This window comes from Bos taurus, chromosome 10 (genome assembly GCF_002263795.3).
Source record: "Bos taurus isolate L1 Dominette 01449 registration number 42190680 breed Hereford chromosome 10, ARS-UCD2.0, whole genome shotgun sequence".
In the NCBI taxonomy this organism is placed as follows: Eukaryota; Metazoa; Chordata; class Mammalia; order Artiodactyla; family Bovidae; genus Bos; species Bos taurus.
Genome location: NC_037337.1, coordinates 63,971,804 through 63,996,064, shown reverse-complemented (window position 1 = coordinate 63,996,064; position 24,261 = coordinate 63,971,804). Strand labels below are relative to the sequence as shown.

Sequence of the window (24,261 nt, the reverse complement as noted above, 5' to 3'; positions counted from 1 at the left end):
ATGGAGTAGAATTAAAAGATTCCTACATTATTTTCCAGCAATAAATCACATGATCTGGAAGAAAATATTTACTTCTGACAATGAATGAACTGTAGAAAAAATTGATTAGGCTTGTACTGATTAAAGATGTAAATAGTTTTGGGGGATGTTGATCACCACCTCCTCAAGGAACAGAACTGATCATTTTCATTACACCACTGGAGCTTTAACTTTGATACAATCAACAGGTTTACTCATACATAAGTTAGCCACTAGGGCCTTCTTCTTGCTCAGGTCTTGGCCAAAAGTATCTATCTGTGTGCCTGTGCAGTGACCAACCTAGACTTGGCACATGTGCTGAGCAGGATTGGCCAAGTTGGCCAAGCTGAAAACCATGGCATAGGTACCAGTGGAGTCCACAGTGGAAGAGCTGAGGTCCAGGCCGTTGTCAGTGGAGCCCTGCAATTTGACAGAAAATTTAGGTCCCTCTGCACCCCCAAGGATACCTCAAGAATCCCTGAGGCCAGTCTAGATTGAAGCAGCTCTATATCGAGATGTGGTAACTCACAATGACCCAAAGAATTTGAAAAGGAAGCAAAGTGTGGCAGTTTCCCTTTCAGAATAACAACCTGCTCCTGAAGGATCATTCCCTAAACTTCAGAGGCAACAGCAACAAGTGGCACAGTTTTCAATTGTTCAAGAGTGTATGGACAGACAGTCACTGGAAATCTCAGCAGCTGAGTAGTAACAGAATCAAGCCTTTATAATATGTAAAATAAGTATTCATTTCCTGTTTCCTGGGATAAATATCCACTCTTCCAAAATCTGAAGATGAAGAGAGTTGTAAAAAATTTTGTCTGGGTAAAATGTTAGGTGCAGAAGGGGCTGTTGGATCAGCTACAAATGAAAGTCCTAGGATACATTATACACAGATTGGTTTTCTTCCATTGCTTCATACTGTTAGAAGAATGAAGAAGTAGCAGTAACTAGTTACTTGTTAACTAATAACTAGTGCATAACTGGTTTGGAGAAACAGACTTTTTTTTTTTTTACAGAATTGGGATGATGGCTTTATTTATTCTTTATTGTCTTGTCTTAAAGAACCTTACTTACCTGAGAGTCATTCACTGACTTGGCAGCTTGCAAGAAGGTGCTATGAACTTAGGCTCTTAGTGGACAACAAGGATGATGAGAGTTCCTGCTTTGAATGTATTAATCTGCTTGGTTAGCAGGTGTTTTCATCAATGTGGTATGGATGGTAAACCATCTTGATGCAGCTGATCTTGGAGATAGAAGATACTTGTGATGATGGCAGGCTGAGTCTGAGGAAGTTTGGGTTGGCCAAAAAGTTCATTTGGATTTTCCTGTACCATCTTAGAGACAAACCAAAAGGAACATTTTGGCCAACCCAATACAATGGATAAGGTCAGCTTTCATTCCAATCCCAAAGAAAGGCAATGCCAAAGAATGTTCAAAGCACCGCACAATTGCACTCATCTCATATACTAGCAAAGTAATGCTCAAAATTCTCCAAGCCAGGCTTCAACAGTACGTGAACCATGAACTTCCAGATGTTTAAGCTGGATTTAGAAAAGGCAGAGGAACCGGAGAACAAATTGCCAACATCTGTTGGATCATCAAAAAAGCAAGAGAGTTCCAGAGAAATATCTACTTCTGCTTTATTGACTATGCCAAAGCCTATGACCGTGTGGATCACAACAAACTGTGGAAAATTCTTAAAGAGATGGGAATTCCAGACCACCTTACCTCCCCCTGAGAAATCTGTATACAGGTCAAGAAGCAACAGTTAGAACTGGACATGGAACAACAGACTGGTTCCAAATCAGGAAAGGAGATGTCAAAGATATATATTGTCACCCTGCTTATTTAACTTATATGCAGAGTACATCATGCAAAATGCTGGGCTGGATGAAGCACAAGTTGGAATCAAGATTGCTGGGAAAAATACCAATAACCTCAGATATGTAGACAACATCACCCTTATGGCAGAAAGCAAAGAAGAACTAAAGAGCCTCTTGATGAAAGTGAAAGAGGAGAGTGAAAAAGTTGGCTTAAAACTCAAGATTCAGAAGACTAAGATCATGGCATCTGGTCCCATCACTTCATGGCAAATAGACGGGGAAACAACGGAAACAGTGATAGGCTTTATTTTGGGCGGGGGGCACCAAAATCACTGTAGATGGTGACTGCAGCCATGAAATTAAAAGAGGCTTGCTCCTTGGAAGAAAAGCTATGACCAAACAAGACAAAGTATTAAAAAGCAGAGTCATTATTTTGCCAACAAAGGCCCATCTAGTCAAAGCCATGTTTTTTTCATTGTCATGTATGGATGTGAGAGTTGGACTATAAAGAACGGTGAGTGCCAAAGAATTGATGCTTTTGAACTGTGGTGTTGAAGAAGACTCTTGAGAATCCCTTGGACAGCAAGGAGATCCACCCAGTCCATTCTAAAGGAAATCAGTCCTGAATATTCATTAGAAGGACTGATGTTGAAGCTGAAACTCCAATACTTTGACCACCTGATGCGAAGAGCTGACTCATTTGACAAGACCCTGATGCTGGGAAAGATTGAAGGTGGGAGGAGAAAGGGATGACCTGGGATGTGATGGTTGGATGGCATCACTGACTCAACGGTCATGAATTTGAACAAGCTCCATGAGTTGGTGATGGACAGGGAAGTCTGCTGTGCTGCGGTCCATGGGGTCACAAAGAGTCAGACAAGACTGAGTGACTGAGTTGAATGGAATACAATGCCAATTCAAGTGGAAATTTCAGCATAACTTCAACACCATGTAAAGGGTCTTCATCTTAACCTGTGTAACTCAAGTTGATATTCAGAAGAAAGATGGATTTATTTGAATATCTGAAGTGTCTGGAAAAGCCCACACAGTTTTTCATGAACAGTTTAAACCATTTTCTGAAATCACATGCTTTTAAAATGAATTGTGTGCTGTATGCTTAGTAGCTCAGTTGTGTCCAACTCTTTGTGACCCCATGGACTGTAAGTCCACCAGGCTCTTCTGTCCATGGGGATACTCCAGGCAAGAATACTGAAATGGGTTGCCTGCCATTCTCCAGGGATCTTTCCAACCCAGGGATGGAACCCAGGTCTCCCACACTGCAGGCTGATTCTTTACTGTCTAAGACTATTGATGAAGCATTCTGCACAGAATCTGTATGATGAAATTTTACAGAGGTCCTGGTTGCTATCATAGTGTTTATTTATATGTATACATATAAAATTGCATTGAAAATGTGATAACAAATAGCTTTTAGGGATGTGGATCTTAAATTTTCTATTACATTCTACCCTACTAAAAACTATGTCATTATTGTGTGTCCTCATAGACCTGTTCCACACCATCTCTCAGCCCTACATTTTTCTTTATAAGATCAACTTGCTTGTTCTGTGTCCCTTCCACTGACTCATTGTTGGGTCAGAAAGGTGCTAACATTCACAAAGAGGATATCTACGCTATTATTTACCTTGTACAGGTTATGCGTTGCACCAGAGCACCCAACAGAGGAAGCCAGTGGGGTCTGCAAACTGTGCCTTTGTGTGGGTGCCCCCAACTGAAGGTAGGCATGCCTTCTTCCTATTCACTCTTAAGCGTAGTATGGACTTGTGGTGTTCTGGGAAGTGGAATTTACTCCATGATCTGAAAAGATCTGATCTATACCAATATTGTGAATATCCATTCCTCAATGCCAAACATCACAAAACTAATTACAAGGGATTCTTTTGTGGGGGCTAAAAAAGAAATGATACAAACCACTTCCACTTAAGGGGCAAAATATTCTAGGCAGCTCAGATGAAACTTCCGCATCAGCCTATTTTGTGGGAATAACAGTGCACTATCATGGAAGAAGGAGAAGGCAATGGCACCCCACTCCAGTACTCTCGCCTGGGGAATCCCATGGATGGAGGACCTGGTGGGCTGCAGTCCATGGGGTCGCTAAGAGTCGGACACAACTGAGCGACTTCACTTTCACTTTTCACTTTCCTGCATTGGAGAAGGAAATGGCAACCCACTCCAGTGTTCTTGCCTGGAGAATCCCAGGGACGAGGGAGCCTGGTGGGCTGCCGTCTGTGGGGTCGCATAGAGTTGGACATGACTGAAGTGACTTAGCAGCAGCAGCATCATGGAAGAAAACATTTTTTTAAACAAATTTATTGGTCAAAATATCCTCAGGGCTAACTTGCACTGAGTCCCTGCTGAATGACCTCAAAGGAATAAAACAAATTACATACACTACATTAGGCCTTAGCATGCATGGTGCACTCAAAAGCATTTTCAAACACCCTCTGTCAGTGCCCTGCATGGCACAGAAAGGAAAATCTCACTGAAACACATGTTGATATTCTATCTCTCTCATGAAGAATTTAATAGATTTTCTGCATATTTATTTGTGGTTTGGAATGAAAGTGTGCTATGTACGGCTGCTCTAGAATTTCATGGAAAAGGTAAATTGTCCAAGCTCCCTTCCAAATATAATCAGACTTAAAATGGTTCCCATAGCTCTCCCTTCAACCATAAGATGTTCCCATTAGTGCCAATTAATGCTAAGACCCTGGCAGTCTGTGTGCATGATTCATTAATGAGAAGCCTCATTTACAGCTGAGAAAGCAATGCAATGGAGAAGCTGTAATAATTTCTCACCACCTCTACAGGGACCCATGCCCTGCAAACTGCTGACCTCTGACACAGATAAACTTCCCTCTCTTCAGCCTTTGGTGGTTTGTTCTCAGGGAACAGTGGGCAATGGCAATGGCAGTGAAATCCTACCTAATATTTCAGGTTCTGTGCTTACTGGAGACCAAATGTGAGACTGTGATTCTAACCTTCCCTTCTCAATTGAAAATTCTAATTCAATTAAGGGTGGAACAGAGAAGCTGAGACCTCTATTTCTCTGATGTACATTGCTTTTCTACAAGGTATAGACACCCTCTAAACCTGTAGAATATATTGCTAGTCTCGTTGCTAACCTGACTCCAGTAATCAAACTGGTTCAACTAAATTAAACCCAGGGCAAAGATGCTGGGATTTATTGTCTATATATACATATTTTTAATTATGCCTGACTATTTCTTTGCTATGATTCCAGATATCACAGTTATTTTAAAAATGATAACAGTTATCACTTTTTTTTTCCTGCCCAGATACTATCCTATTGTAAACAGAGGTACAAACAATAAGTGATTAGACACCGAGTGCCAGAGAGTCTCCCAAATCTGCCATAGTCAGTAAAGCAAGGAGAAGGTGCCCCTGAATCCAGAAGCCAAGTTGTGGTTATATTATTCAAAATAAGAAAGGGTCTTTTTCTGCCTCTGAGAGAAAAGCACTCAAGGACCTTCAATCTCCTTTATCCATGATCTTGGCAGGCATCTTTCTCCCCACTCCCATCCTTGCTCCTGGAAGTGAACATGAGACACTCATCAGTAGAGTTGTTTTAAGCCCTGCTTTGCTTGAAGTAGCATCCAATTCTAAACAAAAAAATCTTTTGGCTTTAATATTAATTTTCCTTTGTCTCAAGAGGGAGCCAGGCTGAAATACAATTTTGTGCTTTCTACAAACAATAGTGCAAGTAACACTGAAGGGGAAGCGTTTATGCTACTTAGGAGAATCAATTGCTTTTCAAGCACCATTAAGCCTTTTAGAAATGGTACATTTGATCAATATCCCAGCTGAGCTATTAACAAGTATGTGACCTCAGACAAGTCCCCAAACCTCTATAGGCCTCAGTCTGCTCATCTGTAAAATGAGAGCTCTAGATTGGATTTTCTCTATGGATGCTTGTAGCTCTAAGAGGCTATGATTCTATACATTCGTTGCAAATGACTCTTACCTGGGTGATAAAAATCAGTGGCCTGAAACACTCTTGGAATCAAGGTTGCTTCCAGCTTTTTTTTCTCCTGAATGAAGTTGGAAATAGCAATCATTACTTGGGGCCTTGGGGGCTACTTGCTTGTACTCAGGCTTTCTAAAAAGTTGAGATGCATTAATTGGCTATCTTCTGGGTCTAAATCTATTTCTAAATTGATTGGGGATTTTATATTTTCCCTATGAGATCCAGTGATGGCTAGGTACTCAAAAGAAGTTAGAGTTAAACAACGAGACATAGTTCTGCTCCCTGGAGGGCTCTAACTAGAACAAACCTCAGCCCTTCTCAAGCCTCTGGTAATTTTCTAGATAATGCAGGGACCAAAAACTTACTCAGGAAAGTTATACATTTTTGATATGTTTAAATAAATTGAGGCAGAATTTTACATATCTTATGGAGTCAGTATGATGGCAAGTGAATTGTACTAGTTCAACTAAGATGTATTAATAATCATTCATACCCAATGTGGTAAAAGTTATCCATGAGGCTATATAGCCTTTTTACATTAGTTACTTGTCATTTTTAGAAACTGTATATATTAATATCTGAAGGATTTGGTGGCTATAGTGCTGCTTATTTTTTACAAAGCTATGTAGTCAGATTAATTACAGATTAATAATACCAGTTTGTTTTCTTCAGAGAAGCCCATGCTTATGGACAGAAGTTGTGAAAGTCAGTCAGTCATGTCTGACTCTTTGTGACCCCATGAACTATCCAGTCCATGGAATTCTCAGGCCAGAATACTGGAGTCAGTAGCTGTTCCCTTCTTCAGGGGATCTTCCCAACCCAGGGATCAAACCCTGGTGTCCCGCATTGCAGGTGGGTTCTTTACCAGCTGACCCACAAGGGAAACCCTGGACAGAAGTTCCACAAGGTTCACTGAGTCCTTACAAACCTCTACTGCAAAGGATGATAAGACTTTGTCTTCGTTTCCTCAATGACTTCATTTCCTCCTCAATTCCTCAGTGGAATAAGTTGTATAACTTCATTTCTTGTGCAAACTATTCAGATAACCCTTCACATAGAATTATAGCTTCTATTAAAAATGTGCATTCTTTCCCAAAGCTTTGTTTTAACATGAAACAATATGAGCACATTGGGAAAGAATTATTGTCCTTGTCAACATCCTTAGGGGGCTTGATTAATATAAGAACAACTTCTTCCTGACTAATGATGGTACAGGTTGCAAGAGCCTTCCCCAAACAACTGTGCAATTCAAGTCCTTTGTATCTAGTGTGCTTTTGACAAACTGGTCAATAGTGCCTGCTGAAGAAGAGTATTCCTCTCAGTTTCAATCACAAAGCAACCTCTGAGGAAATTCTCAAGTCTGATAAGTAGGCTAGACTTAAAACATCATACTCATCTGTGACACTCTTGTCTCAGTAGAGATGCTGAATACAAAAGAGGAGCCTGTACAAGGAAATCTGCAATATGAATGACAGCCGAAGATTACATACTGTACTAGAAAGGAAGACCACCACATGAACAGTAAAAATTTTAAATCCTCCTTCTACATGATAATACAAGTAATAATAAAAAGCTGTCATAAAAGTTATCATGTATGAATACTTACCGAAGGCTTAAAATCTACTAAGTGTTTTACATATAATAATGAGTTTAATCTTCATATGAACCTTAGAAGGTTGTTAGCAGGACTATAATATGTAGCTAGTTTTTTCTGGTATTAATTTTACTTAATATTGTTTTGTTTGCATATTTCTACATCATTTTTTTTTCAAATTTGATTTTCAAAAGCTGTTGATATTCACCCCTTCGTGGATCGCAGCCTTGTAGTCGTGAAGGGACTTGCATAACTCAATGAAACTATGAGCCATGCTATGCAGGGCCACCCAAGACAGCTAGGTCACAGTGGAGAGTTTTGACAAAATGTGGTCCAAGAAGCAACAGTTAGAACTGGACATAAAACAACTGACTGGTTCCAAATTGGGAAAGGAGTCCAACAAGGTTGTACACTGTCACCCTGCTTATTTAACTTATATGCACAGTACATCATGTGACATGCTGGGGTTGGATGATTAACAGGCTGGAATCAAGATTGCCACAAGAAACATCAGCAGCCTCAGTTATGCAGATGATACCACTCTAATGGTAGAAAGTGAAGAGGAACTAAAGAGCCTCTTGATAAGAGTCAAAGGGGAGAGGGAAAAAGCTGGCTTAAAACTCAACATTTAAAAACTAAGATCATGGCATCTTGTCCCATCACTTCACGGAAAATAGATAGGAAAAAAGTGGAAACACTGACAGATTTTATTTTCCTGGGCTCCAAAATCACTGTAGATGGTGACAGCAGCAATGAAATTAAAAGGCACTTGCTCCTCAGAAGAAAAGCTATGACAAACCGAGACAAAGTATTAAAAAGCAAAGACATCACTTTGCTGACAAAGGTCCATCTAGTCAAAGCTATGGGTTTTCCAGTAGTCATGTATGGATGTGAGTTGAACCATAAAGAAGGCTGAGCACTGAAGAATTGATGCTTTCAAATTGTGGTGTTAGAGAAGACTCTTGAGAGTCCCTTGGACTGCAAGGAGATCAAACCAGTCAATCCTAAAGGAAATCAACCCTGAATATTCATTGGAAGGACTGATGGTGAAGCTGAAACCCCAATACTTTGACTACCTGATGCAATACTCAGACGACTGATCCTGAGTCTGGGAAGGATTGAAGACCAAAGGAGAAGAGAGTGGCAGAGGATGAGATGGTTAGATAGCATCACTAACTCAACGGACATGAATCAGAGCCAAGTCTGGGAGATAGTGAAGGACAGAGGAGTTGAGTGGGCTACAGTCCATGGAGTTGCAAGAGAGTCAGACATGACTTAGCGACTGAACAACATTGGCATTCCATTACTTGGGTAATGTATGACTATATTTATTCATTTTGGTATTGCAAATGTGGTTTGGAAATTTCACCTATGAAAAGAAAGAGCAGAGAAAATTAAAAAAATATAGTGGGGGACAGAGAATCAAAAAGTATAAATTGTGCTCTGTAGTTTCTCAATAGTTTCAATTGTTTAAGTGCCTTTTTGGAGAGATCTTTAGTTATGTTTGTCGTTGTGCTGAAATGGCTAGTGATAGATCTAGAACTTATTATGAGCTCTGCTGTTTGTCCTCCCCATCTCCCATTCATTCATATATTGAAGTCGTAACCCTCAGTATTTTACATGTCACTGTATTTGGGGACATAGATTATAAAGAGTTAATGCTACAGTCCTTGGGGTTGCAAAGAGTTGGACATGACTGAGCGACTTTCACTCACTCAAGGTTAAATGAGGACACTGGGATGGGCCCTAACCCACATATCTGTATTTGGAAATAGGACCTTCAAAGATGTGATTAAGGTAAAGTACCTGAGGGTGGATCATGATCTAATCTGGTTGATGCCCTTATAAGAGGACATTTGAACATGCAGACAGATCACAGAGGGACAGGCACCTGCACAACGGGACAACCCTGTGAAGAGGCAGCAAGCAGGCAACGTCTCAAACCAGAAAGAGTGATCTCAGAAGGAATCGACCCTGCTGGCACTTTGAGCTGAGATTTCTAGCCTCTAATACCGTGAGAAAATAAGTCTCAATAACTTTAAACCATCTAGTCTGTGCTATTATGCTATGGCAGCCCGAGCAGATTAATACAGTGCCATAGAGCACAAATAGAGGTGTTAGCTATCTTTAATTTAACTGTTTCCCCTTTAATTGGCTCAAACCAATTTGCACCGAGGGAAAAACAGATCTTAATAAACCCTTAGGACATAGGTTTTGAAAGTGGTCAAAGAAACAGACTCAAGCCCTATTTTCATAAGTAATTTAACCCTAATTATTTAGTAACAAGACCGAAAGCCTATGGCAAGTGTCTAGCAGAAGAAGGGTGACTTTCACAGGCCTCCCTGTGCAGCATCCAGTGTTCTTCAGTCCAAGGAACTACTAGACACTGTGGCATCCCCTGGCCACGGATACCTTTAAAATAGACCCATGCACAGTGAGGCTCAGATCAGTAACAACACAGAGAATGAACTCTCAATAGCCCTGCCTTTCTATGGAAGAGCTGGGTCTTGAAACAAGCTTTCCTGATCCCATTGTTTATTTTTCACTGCACTGGTTTAAATATTCTGGCATTTGAGTATGTATTAAGTACTAATTATATGACTAGTTAGTGCATTGCTTGAGGTAGTATGAGAAGGATATTAAATAATATTGGCACTTAGTTGAACTTATCCTTTTTTTGAAGGGATCCAAAGTCCCAATTAACTGAAATGAGTGACCCTGCCACATTATTATGCTGGATGGTCCTTATGCATTTTGGAAAATAGGGGCAATTTTAAAATGGTATATTTTAGATATTTGATACAACCCTTTATGACAGTTCTTTGATTAAAACCTCACACAAAATAAAAGCATATACTATCATTTTTAAACACAGAAGAGATAGTCAAACACATGTACACACACACACGTACTCTCTCTCACACATAAACACTCCCTCAGACACCAACATTGGTTGCCCATTGAAAATTTAATCACTTGCAACACGGAGAAATATTTTCTTATATAGTTGATCTTAATCTCCAATGCAACAGTTGATCTATTTTTTCCTTTTAGGCCCTCAGTACAAAGAGGGAACAGCTGGCCCCAATTCTTTTTTACAAGTTTTTCACATCCTGGGGGACTTAATGTGGTAAAATAGGTCATGCCTATCGATTACAAAAGCAGACTTGAATTTTCTATACCTTTGATTTGTTTAACTACCTGCACTGGGAAACAGAGGCTGGGGAATGACTGGTATCTGGCAGGATTTCATACATTGCCACAATCTTTTCTTGCGATAAAAATCTGTCCTTGTCAGATGTGTCCTAATTATTTTGTGAAATGTCTGGGGAAAAATAGACAAAATAATCGGTACAATTTCTTATGTTTGTGATTGAAGAAAACTCATGAAAAAGAGACAACCGAGTCCCTCAGATTCTTTCTGTGTTGTTTATGTTTTGTTAAAATGCATTATACACTTCTTACTCAACTGTTGACTCTTGTGATTCTTGAATTGTCAGCCTTTAGAGTGACAATAAAAGCTTTAGGGGTTTGATTTCTATGGGATAGTTAGTTAGAACAACTTTTAGAACTCCCATTTTAACAGTTATCAAACCTAAAATTAAAAAAATAAAATAACCAACTATTATTTGAAGGCACTGAAGACTGTCTAAAAACAGGCAGAAACTGGAGCAGAAGATACTTTTGAAACATGAGGTGTGACACACCATTAATATACATATGATATTGTCAGAGTTAGGACATTTGGGGAGAAAAATTTGAAAGGGAAGGGACTACAGAGAGGATGAGCCCCAAATTAAATCTGTAAAATTTACTCAGTATCTTGGCTGACCACTAATTGCAGAGGAAACAGAGGAGCCAGAAAACAAAACAAAACAGCACCAAAAGAATGGTGGAAGGTGAAATTAGTTAAGATTTCAGCAACTAGCAACATAGAGAAGACAGTTTGACTAGTTAAGTGCTTGCTAGAATTTTTTAAAAGTCGCTCTGTTGGACATATCTATTACCTAATTGTGGTGACACAATCACAGGTGTTTGCCTATGTCCAAACTCACCGAGTTACACACAATAAATATGTGTATTTATTTGTATATCAATTATACCTTTTAAATCTATTTAAAAAACACTCCAAAGATAAACATAATAGAGTTCAGAGTCTTTACAATTTATCATTCATAATGTCTAGCATCCAAATAAAAATGAGTAGATATGTAAAAATAAAAGAAAATGTGACCCTGACTCATGAAAAATCAGTGGAAACAAACCCCAGGGTGAGCCAGATGTTGCAATGAGCAGACAAAGACTTTTTAAAAAATACAAACATGTTTAGGTTCTTAAAGATAAATATGTGCACAGTGGTGGAACAGATGGAGAACCTCAGCACAGAAATAGAAACTAGTAAAAAGAAAAAAAAGCAAAATGAGAATTACAGACTTGAAAAGTGTAATAATGGAAATGAAATATCTATTGGAGGAGCTTTAAAACAGGTTTGAGGTGGTATAAGAGTTAGTGAAATTGAAGAAAGATTAATAGAAATTATCCAATCAAAAGAACAAAGAGAAGTGAGATAGAAAACACTAGAACAAAGCCTCAGCAGTCTGTGGGACAATAGCAGAAACTCTAACATACATGTAATATGGGGTTTCCCAGGTCATGCTAATGGTAAAGAATCCTCTTGTCAATTCAGGAGATGCAAGAGACGTGGGTTTGATCCCTGGGTAGGAAAGATCCCTTGAAGTAGGAAATGGCAACTTGCTCCAGTATTCTTGCCTGGAAAATTCCATGGACAGAGGAACTGATATTTTCAAAGTACTAAAGGAAAAGTTAAAAAGAAAAATGTAAGAGGGAATGGGGAATGGAGAGGGATGGACTGGGAATTGGGGGTTGGTAGAGCACTCTAGTATTCTTGCCTGGAGAATCCCAGGGACAGGGGAGCCTCGTGGGCTGCCGTCTATGGGATCACACAGAGTCGGACAAGACTGAAGCGACTTAGCAGTAGTAGCAGCAGCAGATGCAAAATATTACATTTAGAATAAATAAACAAGGAGGTTCTAATATATATCACAGTCAACTATATTCAGTATCCTGTGATAAACAGTAATAAACACCATAAAAAAATTAAAAAAGAATGTATATATGTGTATAACTGAGTCACTTTGCTGTACAGCAGAGATTGGCACAATATTGTAAATCAACTATACTTTAATTTAAAAAATATTCTCAAAAATCTGCTTACACAAAATTATATATAAGAAAAGTACATTTCACAAATGAAAGTGAAATAAAGATATTTTATAAAAAGAAAATAAAAGAATTTTTTGCTTTAAGACCCATACCACTAAAAATGCCACATGAAGGTATTGAGGCTGAAGGAAAATGATACCAGGTAGTATATGATCTATGAGAAAGAGTAAATATCTCTTTAAAGTATAAATATGTGGATAAACATACTACCTATATGTATATTTATATGTAAAATCTAAAGCTACCTATATCAGATCAGATCAGATCAGTCGCTCAGTCCTGTCCGACTCTTTGCGACCCCATGAATTGCAGCATGCCAGGCCTCCCTGTCCATTACCAACTCCCGGAGTTTACTCAGACTCACGTCCATTGAGTCAGCGATGCCATCCAGCCATCTCATCCTCTGTCGTCCCCTTCTCCTCCTGCCCCCAATCCCTCCCTGCATCAGAGTCTTTTCCAATGAGTCAACTCTTCGCATGAGGTGGCCAAAGTACTGGAGATTCAGCTTTAGCATCATTCCCTCCAAAGAAATCCCAGGGCTGATCTCCTTCAGAATGGACTGGTTGGATCTCCTTGCAGTCCAAGGCACTCTCAAGAGTCTTCTCCAACACCACAGTTCAAAAGTATCAATTCTTTGGCGCTCAGCCTTCTTCACAGTCCAACTCTCACATCCATACATGACCACTGGAAAAACCATAGCCTTGACTAGACGAACCTTTGTTGGCAAAGTAATGTCTCTGCTTTTAATATGCTATCTAGGTTGGTCATAACTTTCCTTCCACGGAGTAAGCGTCTTTTAATTTCATGGCTGCAGTCACCATCTGTAGTGATTTATATAGTCCTATCTATTAATGTCTATCTATCCTTCTTTGAGAGAATTAGAATGGCTTAATGTGAAAATTATAGCATTGTATCAAGTAGGTTTATAACTGTTTGTACATATATATACAATGTCTAGCTTCACATAATAGCAATAGTAGCACAACATTACTGAGATGGGGCAATAAATGCAACAAGATTGTTGCAAGTTTCCAATATTTTATTTGAGTTAGTACAGGGGTAGCTCTAAGTAATTTGAGATAAGCAAATAATTTATAATATTCAGAACAACCTCTAAAAATAATGCAAAGGGATATAGCAGAAATACTAACGGAATATCAGATTTTTGAATACCCTCCTCCAAAAAATATCAGGAATGGGTAGATAAACAAAAATTGATAAAGAAAAAACCCTTCATAATCATTGACTTAAATCCAGTCATGTCATTAATTACATTGAATATAACTATAATAACCACTACAATTAAAAGGAAGAAATTGTCAGTCTGGATATAACAGCAATAGCCAGTCACATGTTATTTATAGAAGACATTCTTTAAATACAAACAGACAAATACATTGAATGTAAAAGGATGGATTAAGTTAGCCCCTGAAAAAAATGTCTCTATTTAGACTAAGCACGTTAATTAAGATAAATCTGAACATCTCATAAAGATAAAAGGGTAAATATATGAGAAAGATACTCATCTGCTGACAACAGGTCAAAGTAGAAGAAGGAATCTGAGAGAACCAAGAAACAGCAAAAGAAAGAAAGTAAAATTGTTACTGAATATGTTAGTAGTTTTCTCTCAATAATATAGCAGTTAAGTAAAAATTTATTTAGGACAGAAAAGATACAGAAAATCTAAGAGGCATTATCAACCATCTTGACCTAAGTGACAATGATAAAAAATTATATCTTACAACTCTACAAGATGCACTGTTTCCAAATGCACATGAATTGTTCATCAAGATATATAGGCATACATTAATTATAAAACATATATCATCAAATCTCAAAGAATGAAATCATATAACAATTATTATTTTCATATAATGGAGCTGAATTATGAATCATTAAATAATTGAAAGTTAAAGGGCACACTTTAACCCATGAAGTAAAGAAAGAATTGTAGGGGAAAATATAAAATATTCTGAGCTAAATTACAATAAATACAATATATCAAAATAGATTTGATGTAACTAAGAAAAAATACTTAGAATGATTTTTGGTTATCTTTTGTTTTAAATACTTACATTGGAAAATTTAAAGATTTAAGATAAACCATCAGTTTTCACTTTAAGAAAGCAACCAAACTGAATTTAAAATAAGTAGCAGAAAAAAATTGAGAAGAGAACAGGTATGATTAAAGATAGAAAATACAGAAATAGAGAAGATTAAGAAAATAAGAACTGATTCTTGGAATATATTTAAATTAAAAAGTACCTGGAAAAACTGATCATATAAACATAGAAAAAAACCTAAATTATCTGAACAAGAATAAAAAAGGAATTATCAGTGCATATATTAATATATTAAAATGGTGAAAGTGAAAGTGAAGTCGCTCAGTCATGTTCGACTTTTTGCGACCGCACGGACTGTAGCCTACCAGGCTCCTCCCTCCATGGGATTCTCCAGGCAAGAGTACTGGAGTGGGTTGCCATGATGATATAGTATGAACAATTTTATGCCAATAAATTTGACAACTTATATGTTGGGAAAATTCTTTCAAAGTACAATTCTCTAGAAAAATGGAGTGAGAGTAAATAAATTCTGAGTATACTTAGACCTGTCAAAGAAAATAAATTTGCTATTAAAAAAAAATTCTCCAAAGAAAACTCTAGAATTTACTGGTGAATTCTATGAAACATTTAGTGAAAAATAATAGCAACTTGAAACATTATTTCAGATAATGAAGAGAAAATATTTTCTAATTCATTTGATGAGGCCGACACAATCTGCACAGGTAATACTTACAAATATATTACAAGAAAAATATAGAACAGCCCTCATAAACAAAGTACAAAAATTCTTTCAAGGTTCTCCAAAGAAATGCAACCAATAGGATGTATATATATTTATAGTAAGAAAGTGGCTGATGCTATCATGGAAGCTGGCTTTCCTGGTGGCTCAGCGGAAAAGAATCTGCCTGTTGGTGCAGGAGACAGGGGTTTGACCCCTGGTCAGGAAGATCCCCTGGAGAAGGAAATGGCAACCCATTACAGTATCTTTGCCTGGGAAATCCCATGGACAGAGGAGCCTCGTGGGCTTCTACAGTCCATGGGGTGACGAAGAGTTGGACACGACTCAATGACTAAACAACAACAATCATGGAAGCTGGCAAATTCCAAGATCTGCAGGGTGATCTGTCACGCTGAAAACAGTATAGCTAAGCTTTTAGTTTCTGTCCAAGTCAAAGGCCTGAGAACCAGGAGAGCCGATATTATGGTTCCTTTCTGAAGGGAAGCATCGTCAAGACACAGGAAGAGCTGGGATTTCAGTTAAACTCCAAAGGTAGGAAAAAAGCTATTCCAGTACGATGGCAGTCAGCCAGGAAGAATTCTTAGTTAGGGGATGGATAACCTTTTTGTTCAAGTCTTCAACTGATTGGAGTGCAATCTGCTTTATCCATTCTATAAATTTTAATGTTGATCTCATCCAAAAACACTCTCACAGAAACATCCAGATTAATATTTGGCCAAATATCTAGGCACTCCATGGCCCAGTCATATAGGCACATAAAACTGACCATCACAAGTCTACCCCAAGTCAATTTGGCATGCGTATGCATCTCCTTAAACCATACTTAATCGCCTAATAAAGATAATAACAAGGTCATAATTTATCATGTTTATCATGATACAAATACCCTGTATAGAACTTAAAATGTATTAGCCATTTCTCCAGAAGAGATGATAAAAACTTTGAATAAAGTTTACCATTTCCATGATATCCTGTAACAAACACAAAGATGTAAAGATACTTATATACTCTGATAGAAAGTCAATGCCTCTTACATTACATAATAAGAGATAACAGAGTGAAGAAACAAAGGTGCCATACACACACACACACTCTCTCACACACACACACACAAACACATTCATAACCAAAAAAAAGAGAACAAAAAGTACTCAGTGATGGAGATTATGCATGGGTTCAGCAACATAAAATTTCATTTACCAAGGCTGACCTGGAGTTCCAGTTGAGCTATTTCAAATTCTAAAAGATGATGCTGTGAAAGTGCTGCACTTTAATATGTCAGCAAATTTAGAAAATTCAGCAGTGGCCACAGGACTGGAAAAGGTCATTTTTCATTCCAATCCCTAAGAAAGGCAATGCCAACGAATGCTCAAGCTGCTGCACAATTGCACTCATCTCACAAGCTAGTAAAGTAATGCCCACAATTCTCCATGCCAGGCTTCAGCAATATGTGAACTGTGAACTTCCAGATGTTCAAGTTGGTTTTAGAAAAGGCAGAGGAACCAGAGGTCAAATTGCCAACATCCGCTGGATCATGGAAAAAGCAAGGGAGTTCCAGAAAAACATCTATTTCTGCTTTATTGACTATGCCAATGCCTTTGACTGTGTGAATCACAATAAACTGTGGAAAATTCTGAAGGAGATGGGAATACCAGACCACCTGACCTGCCTCTTGAGAAAACTGAATGCAGGTCAGGAAGCAACAGAACAACATGGAACAACAGACTGGTTCCAAATTGGGAAAGGAGAACGTCAAGGCTGTATATTGTCACCCTGCTTATTTAACTTCTATGCAGAGTACATCATGAGAAATGCTGGGCTAGATGAAGTGCAAGCTGCAATCAAGATTGCTGGGAGAAATATCAATAACCTCAGATATGCAGATGACACCACCCCTATGGCAGAAAGTGAAGAACTAAAGAGCCTCTTGATGAAAGTGAAAGAGGAGAGTGAAAAAGTTGGCGTAAAGCTCAACATTCAGAAAACTAAGATCATGGCATCTGGTCCCATCACTTCATGGCAAATAGATGGGGAAACAGTGGAAACAGTGTTAGACCTTATTTTTGGGGGCTCCAAAATCACTGCAGATGGTGATTGCAGCCATGAAATGAAATGACGCTAACACCTTGGAAGAAAAGCTATGACCAACCTAGACAGCATATTAAAAAGCAGAGACATTACTTTGTCAACAAAGGTCCATCTAGTCAAGGCTATGGTTTTTCCAATAGTCATGTATGGATGTGAGAGTTGGACTATAAATAAAGCTGAGTGCCGAAGAATTGATACCTTTGAACTGTGGTGTTGGAGAAGACTCTTGAGAGTCCCTTGGACTGCAAGGAGATCCAACCAGTCCATCCTAAAGGAGATCAGTCCTGGCTGTTCATTGAAAGGATTGATGTTGAAGCTGAAGCTCCAATACTTTGACCACCTGATGCAAAGAGCTGACTCATTTGAGAAAGCTCTGATGCTGGGAAAGATTGAAGGCAGGAGGAGAAGGGGACAACAGAAGATGAGATGGTTGGATGGCATCACCAACTCAATGGACATGGGTTTGGTTAAACTCTGGCAATTGGTGATGGATAGGGAGGCCTGGTGTGCTGAGGTTCATGGGGTCACAAAGAGTCAGACATGACTGAGCGACTGAACTGAACTTGAGGCTGACCTGCCTGTGAGCACTGGTGAGTGCCCAGTGCATTGGATGTACTGGATCATATGCCCAAGTGGCAGAGAGCTTGTGCAGCAGGCTGAACTATTCTCAGAACCTTCTCTTGATCTCTGCATGCGTGCTCAGTCACTTCAGTCATGTCCAACAGTTTGTGACTCTGTCAGGCCCCTCTGTCCATGGGATTCTCCAGGCAAGAATACTGGAATGGGTTGTCATTGCCTTCTCCAGGGCATCTTTCCAACCCAAGGATAGAACCTGGGTCTGCTACACTGCAGGCAGAAGTTTTACTGCTGAGCCACTGGGAAGTACCTCTCTTGATCTGGGTCCCACCAGAAACCAGAAGCTTTCCAGGTGACTCAGTAAATGGGTTGGAGTGACATTAAAATGAGAAATATGTTGCTTCCAAAATCCTAAGGGGCCCACTAGGCACTGTATTTCTTTTTTTTTTTTTTTTTAGATGTAGGAGGGACCAGAGCAACAGCTTATCCTCCACCTTAGAAAGTGTATCTCAGTGTGTCCCCCACCAAGAAATTTCACTGAGGAGGAAGGCCCCTGAAACTTTGTTGATTTTACGTTCTACCATCTGACATGCATTTACCTTACAAATAAGTCTAGAATCACTGCTGCTTCTTGCTCACTAAGCCAAATTAGCACTTTATAATCCATTGCATTGTGGAAAGGAAAGGCAATCAAGATCCTTGTGAACTAAATTATGACACAGAGCTGATGAGTTCTTAGGTAAGGCAGTGAATGTACATTGCTAGCCTTGCCAGCTAAAAGCAAACTGCTTCTGGTTGTTCTTATTAACAGGTATGGGGGGAAAGTGTTTGCCAGATCGTTAGACACACATCAGGTACTAGAGGATGTGTTAATTTGTTCAAGAAATAAAACCACATCTGGTGCAACAGCTGCAGTTGGAGTCATGATCTGATTAAGTTTATGATAATCTACAGTTATTCTCCAAGATGTGTCTGGATTCTGCACAGGCCAAATGTGGGAGGGCTTGAATGAGGATATGGATATGGACTGCCATCCCTGTATTAATGGTGGCACTAATCTCTACAATCCTCCTATGTGGGTAAAGTATTGTTTTGGGTTTACTATTTTACTCACTAGAGGCAGTTTTACCATTTTGCATTTGGCTTTTCCCACCAGAATAGTGTTTACTCCACAGGTTTGAGAACCAGTATGGGGATTTTGCTATCTGATGAATAAGTCTGCAAATTATGCATTTTGGAACTGGTAAATAGTTGCAGGATGGGTTTAGGGTCACACTGGATCCACTGTGATATGGACCTGACCTCCATAAGCCTTACCCTGACTAGCGGATCACAGTGAAGTTTTGGGTCTCCCGGAATTAACATCAGAGCCAGTGTCTGTTTACATTAGAAAACTCAAGTAGTTCTTTTGGCACGTGTTGTACTTCCTCACTGGGACTTAAGTTTAGTTAGGTCTAGAAGCAAAGGAAGGTAGCAAGAGAGAATCAGCACTGTTTTATGTGCCAACTGCTTTGGGGGAGGTCATTTACTGTCTCCTAGGGCAATGTGAAGTTAATCCTTTAAGGCTTGGAAGAGAGTAGGAAATGGCAATCCACTCCAGGACTATTGACTGGAAAATCCCATGGACAAAGGAGCCTGGTAGGCTACAGTCCATGGGGTCGCAAAGAGTCGGACATGACCGAGCGACTTCACTCACTTACTCAGCCTTCTTTATAGTCCAATTCTCACATCTATATGTGACTATTGGATAAACCATAGCCTTGACTATATGGACCAATGTGCCAATGCAGGGCAAATGGGTTTCATCCCTAGTCTGGGAAGATCCCACATGCCAAGGAGCCACTAAGCCCGAGAGTCCCATGGTGTCTGGAAATATCCACAGAAGGCTGACCAGGCAGATGTTACACGATGACCATCTGGGGGAGCAGGTTAGGCTGCCTGGGAGAGTCAGGGTCCCTTCTCCATAAGAGCAGGTTCCAGCAGGCAGGGGGACAGATGCAGATGTGCAGAAAGGCCATGGGGCAGTTTGACCTCCTGTGTTCTTCCTGATCGAATGTGGTGCTTTGTGTGGGTATCTGCTGAATGCCGGAGAGGGCAATGGCAACCCACTCCAGTACTCTTGCCTGGAAAATCCCAGGGACAGCAGAGCCTGGTGGGCTGCTGTCTATGGGGTCGCACAGAGTCGGACACGACTGAAGCGACTTAGCAGCAGTAGCAGCAGCACAAGAGAGTAGAGAGGCTGTTTCCACTGGCAGAAAAGACTCAACAGAATTTAGGACTCAATGCTTCCACTTCATCAGGCTCTCCCAATATATCCTACTCCAACTTTCAGGATCCCATTCCATCCCAGTCGGAGTTCTCACTTTAATTGCAGATACCCTTGTACTGTAATAGAACGAGTTTCAGTATGAGATTCAGAACTTTTAGTCCTCAGCTTTAGGAGATAAGGGCCTCCTTTTCCATTAGGGAACATAAGGAAGTTTTCAGGTCATCTGTGCAACTTTTGAGCTGGGAATTTGAACCCCTGATCCTTTCTTTTTAGGATTATTCAATATTGATAACTATACAACCAGATCACACTATGAACTATCAATGCTCTCTTTAATACTTTAAATAGAGTCATTAAGATCTTTGGGAAAATGGCATTGAAACATGTAAAATATCATGTAAGAAACGAGATGCCAGTCCAGGTTCAATGCACGATACTGGATGCTTGGGGCTAGTGCACTGGGATGACCCAGAGGGATGGTATGGGGAGGGAGGAGGGAGGAGGGTTCAGGATGGGGAGCACATGTATACCTGTGATGGATTCATTTTGATATTTGGCAAAACTAATACAATTATGTAAAATTTAAAAATAAAATAAAATAAAAAAAAAAAAAGATCTTTAAATCTAATTAGACTAGAGAGCCAATTCCAGAAACTCTAGAACCAATTTAGAAAATTCACCCTTAAAATTTTATTTTGATAGAACCATTCTCTGTATCAATATTTCCCAAATGAATTCTGTTAAACTTTTTGTGAAAAATAATACCAATCTTAAATTATCTTACATCATAGAGGAGGAGAAAATATATCCAAACTAATTTCATGAAGCCATTAAAATCCTGATAGAAAAACCTCACAAAGACATTACAAAGCAATTACAGAGCATTAACCCTTATAGTGTAAAAATCTTTAACAAAGTATTAGCAAAGAAAATGCAATATTTCCTAAAAAATGATAATGCATCATGGTCAAGTAGTATTTATCCAAGTAATCCAAGATTGTTTTAACACTTAAAATCAATCAATGAAATTCATTATAGTGCCAAAATGTGCCGTGCTGTGCTTAGTCGTTCAGTTGTGTCCGACCCTTTGCAACCCCATGGTCTATAGTCCACCAGGCTCCTCTGTCCCTGGGGATTCTTCAGGTAAGAATACTGGAGTGGGTTGCCATGCCCTTCTCCAGGGGATCTTCCTAACCCAGGGATCAAACCCAGGTATCCCACATTGCAGGTGGATTTTTTCCAACTGAGTCACAAGGGAAACCCCGAAATCCTATGATGTGTTGAATATAATTATTTTAATATATAATGCCAAAACATGAACAAATATAAAACCAACTCATGATATCAAAAAAGAAAATCTCCTAGGATGCTTGGAATAAAAGAGAATTTCTTCATTCTGAGAAATGCCATCTATGAAAAATCTGTAACTTACCCTGTACCTAATCTTCTCCTTAAGATTAGGATTTATGCATGACTGTCTGCTCTTACCATTTCTATTCAACCTTTTCTTGGAGGACCTGGCCATTGCAATAAATGAAGAAAAAGGGGAGAAATGCATATGGATTGGAATGGAAGAAGTTAAACCCTCCCAATCAGAGACAGATTGATAACTTTCTGTTAAAACAAAAACAAAAAGAAAAGAACATAAAAAACTTTTCAAGCTAATAAGTGAGGTTCACAAGATATGAGGTCACCAGAATAATATACAAAAAACAGCAATATTTCTATATACTAGAAGCAAACAATTGGAAAAGAAAAATAATAAATTCCTTTTACAATTGTATAAAATTATTTATAAAGTGCATAACAATATATTTTTAAAAGTCACACAAAACCTCTATTTTTAAAGCCACAGAACACTGCTGAAAGAAAAGGAGAGACATATTTATATCTTGAAAGACCCAATATTTTAAAGATGTCCATTTCTCCAATATTAATCTATAGATTGCATATAATATCAACCAGAACCCCAGCAGACATTTTTATATAAATTGATAAGCTTGTACAAAAATGTATAGGAATATACAAAGAATCTAGAATTTTCAAAACAATCTTGGGGGAAAAAAAAGAAAAAAAGCTAGAAGGCTTGTACTCATAACTTCAAGACTTACTGTAAGTTATATTGATCAAGACAGCATGGCATTGTCATAAAGATAGACAAATAGATCAATGAAATAAAACAGAGCATCCAAATGAACCCATATTATATAGAATATTGACTATTAATAAAGATGCCAACTCAATTCAATAAGGAAAGGACAGTCTTCTCAATAAATGGTGCTGGGACAACTGAATACTCATAAGAAACAAATAAACAAAAATTTACTGCCCCCTTTCTCACACTATACACAAAAATTAATTTGTGTAATTAAGAATAAAATAAGAATGGCAGGTATTGATAATTGTAGCTAATATGTCCAAAAGATTTCACTATACTATTTTAGTACTTCTTTTAAGTCTTAAATTTCCTATAATAAAAAATAATATGATATGCATTACATATAAGGAACATAATAATGATTGAAAAATCTTGTAAGACTAAAATCATTATATTTTATCTAAAAAATGTTACTGCCTATGTATATGTTTTAACTTTAAAAATCAATTGGAATAAATCATAATAAGAAAACAATGCAATTAAGCAGTGACAAATAAAAGGATGCTCGACAACATTAGTCACTTGTCAAATTGAAATCACAATGAGGTGTCACTACACACCCATTAAAAAAACTAAAATGAAAATGATTAACAGTATCAAGTGCTGCAAAGGATTTAGAACTTTGGGAATGCAAAGTTAAATGTATTTTTTCAAACTACTTAGCGACATCACTTCTTCAGTTCAGTTCAGTTCAGTCACTCAGTCGTGTCCCACTCTCTGCAACCTCATGAACCTCAGCACGCCAGGCCTCCCTGTATATCACCAGCTGCCGGAGTCTACCCAAACCCATGTCTATTGAGTCGGTGATGCCATCCAACCATCTCATCCTCTATTGTCCCCTTCACCACCTGCCCTCAATCTTTCCCAGCATCAGGGTCTTTTCAAATGAGTCAGCTCTTCTCATCAGGTGGCCAAAGTACTGGACTTTCAGCTTCAACATCAGTCCTTCCAATGAACACCCAGGACTGATCTCCTTTAGGATGGACTGGTTGGATCTCCTTGCAGGCCAAGGGACTCTCAAGAGTCTTCTCCAACACCACAGTTCAAAAGCATCAATTCTTTGGCGCTCAGCTTTCTTTATAGTTCAACTCTCACATCCATACATGACCACTGGAAAAACCATAGCTTTGACTAGACAGACCTTTGTTGCCAATGTAATGTCTCTGCTTTTGAATATGCTGTCTAGGCTGGTCATAACTTTCCTCCCAAGGAGTAAGCGTCTTTTAATTTCATGGCTGCAGTCACCATCTGCAGTGATTTTGGAGCCCCCCAAAATAAAGTCAGCCACTGTTTCCACTGTTTCCCCATCTATCTGCCATGAAGTGATGGGACCAGATGCCATGATCTTAGTTTTCTAAATGTTGAGCTTTAAGCCAAATTTTTCACTCTCCACTTTCACTTTCATCAAGAAGCTTTTTAGTTCCTCTTCACTTTCTGCCATAAGGGTGGTATCTGCATATCCGAGGTTATTGATATTTCTCCCGGCAATCTTGATTCCAGCTTGTGCTTCTTCCAGCCCAGTGTTTCTCATGATGTACTCTGCATAGAAGTTAAATAAACAGGGTGACAATATACAGCCTTGACATACTCCTTTTCCTATTTGGAACCAGTCTGTTGTTCCATGTCCAGTTCTAACTGTTGCTTCCTGACCTGCATACAGGTTTCTCAAAAGGCAGGTCA

The 24,261-nt window shown here is 38.8% G+C and overlaps 1 pseudogene; it reads left to right on the top strand.

Moving 5' to 3' along the window:
- Positions 1–373: 373 nt before the first annotated feature.
- Positions 374–1,251, top strand: LOC786643 (gem-associated protein 2-like; annotated as a pseudogene).
- The last annotated feature ends 23,010 nt before the right edge of the window (positions 1,252–24,261 follow it).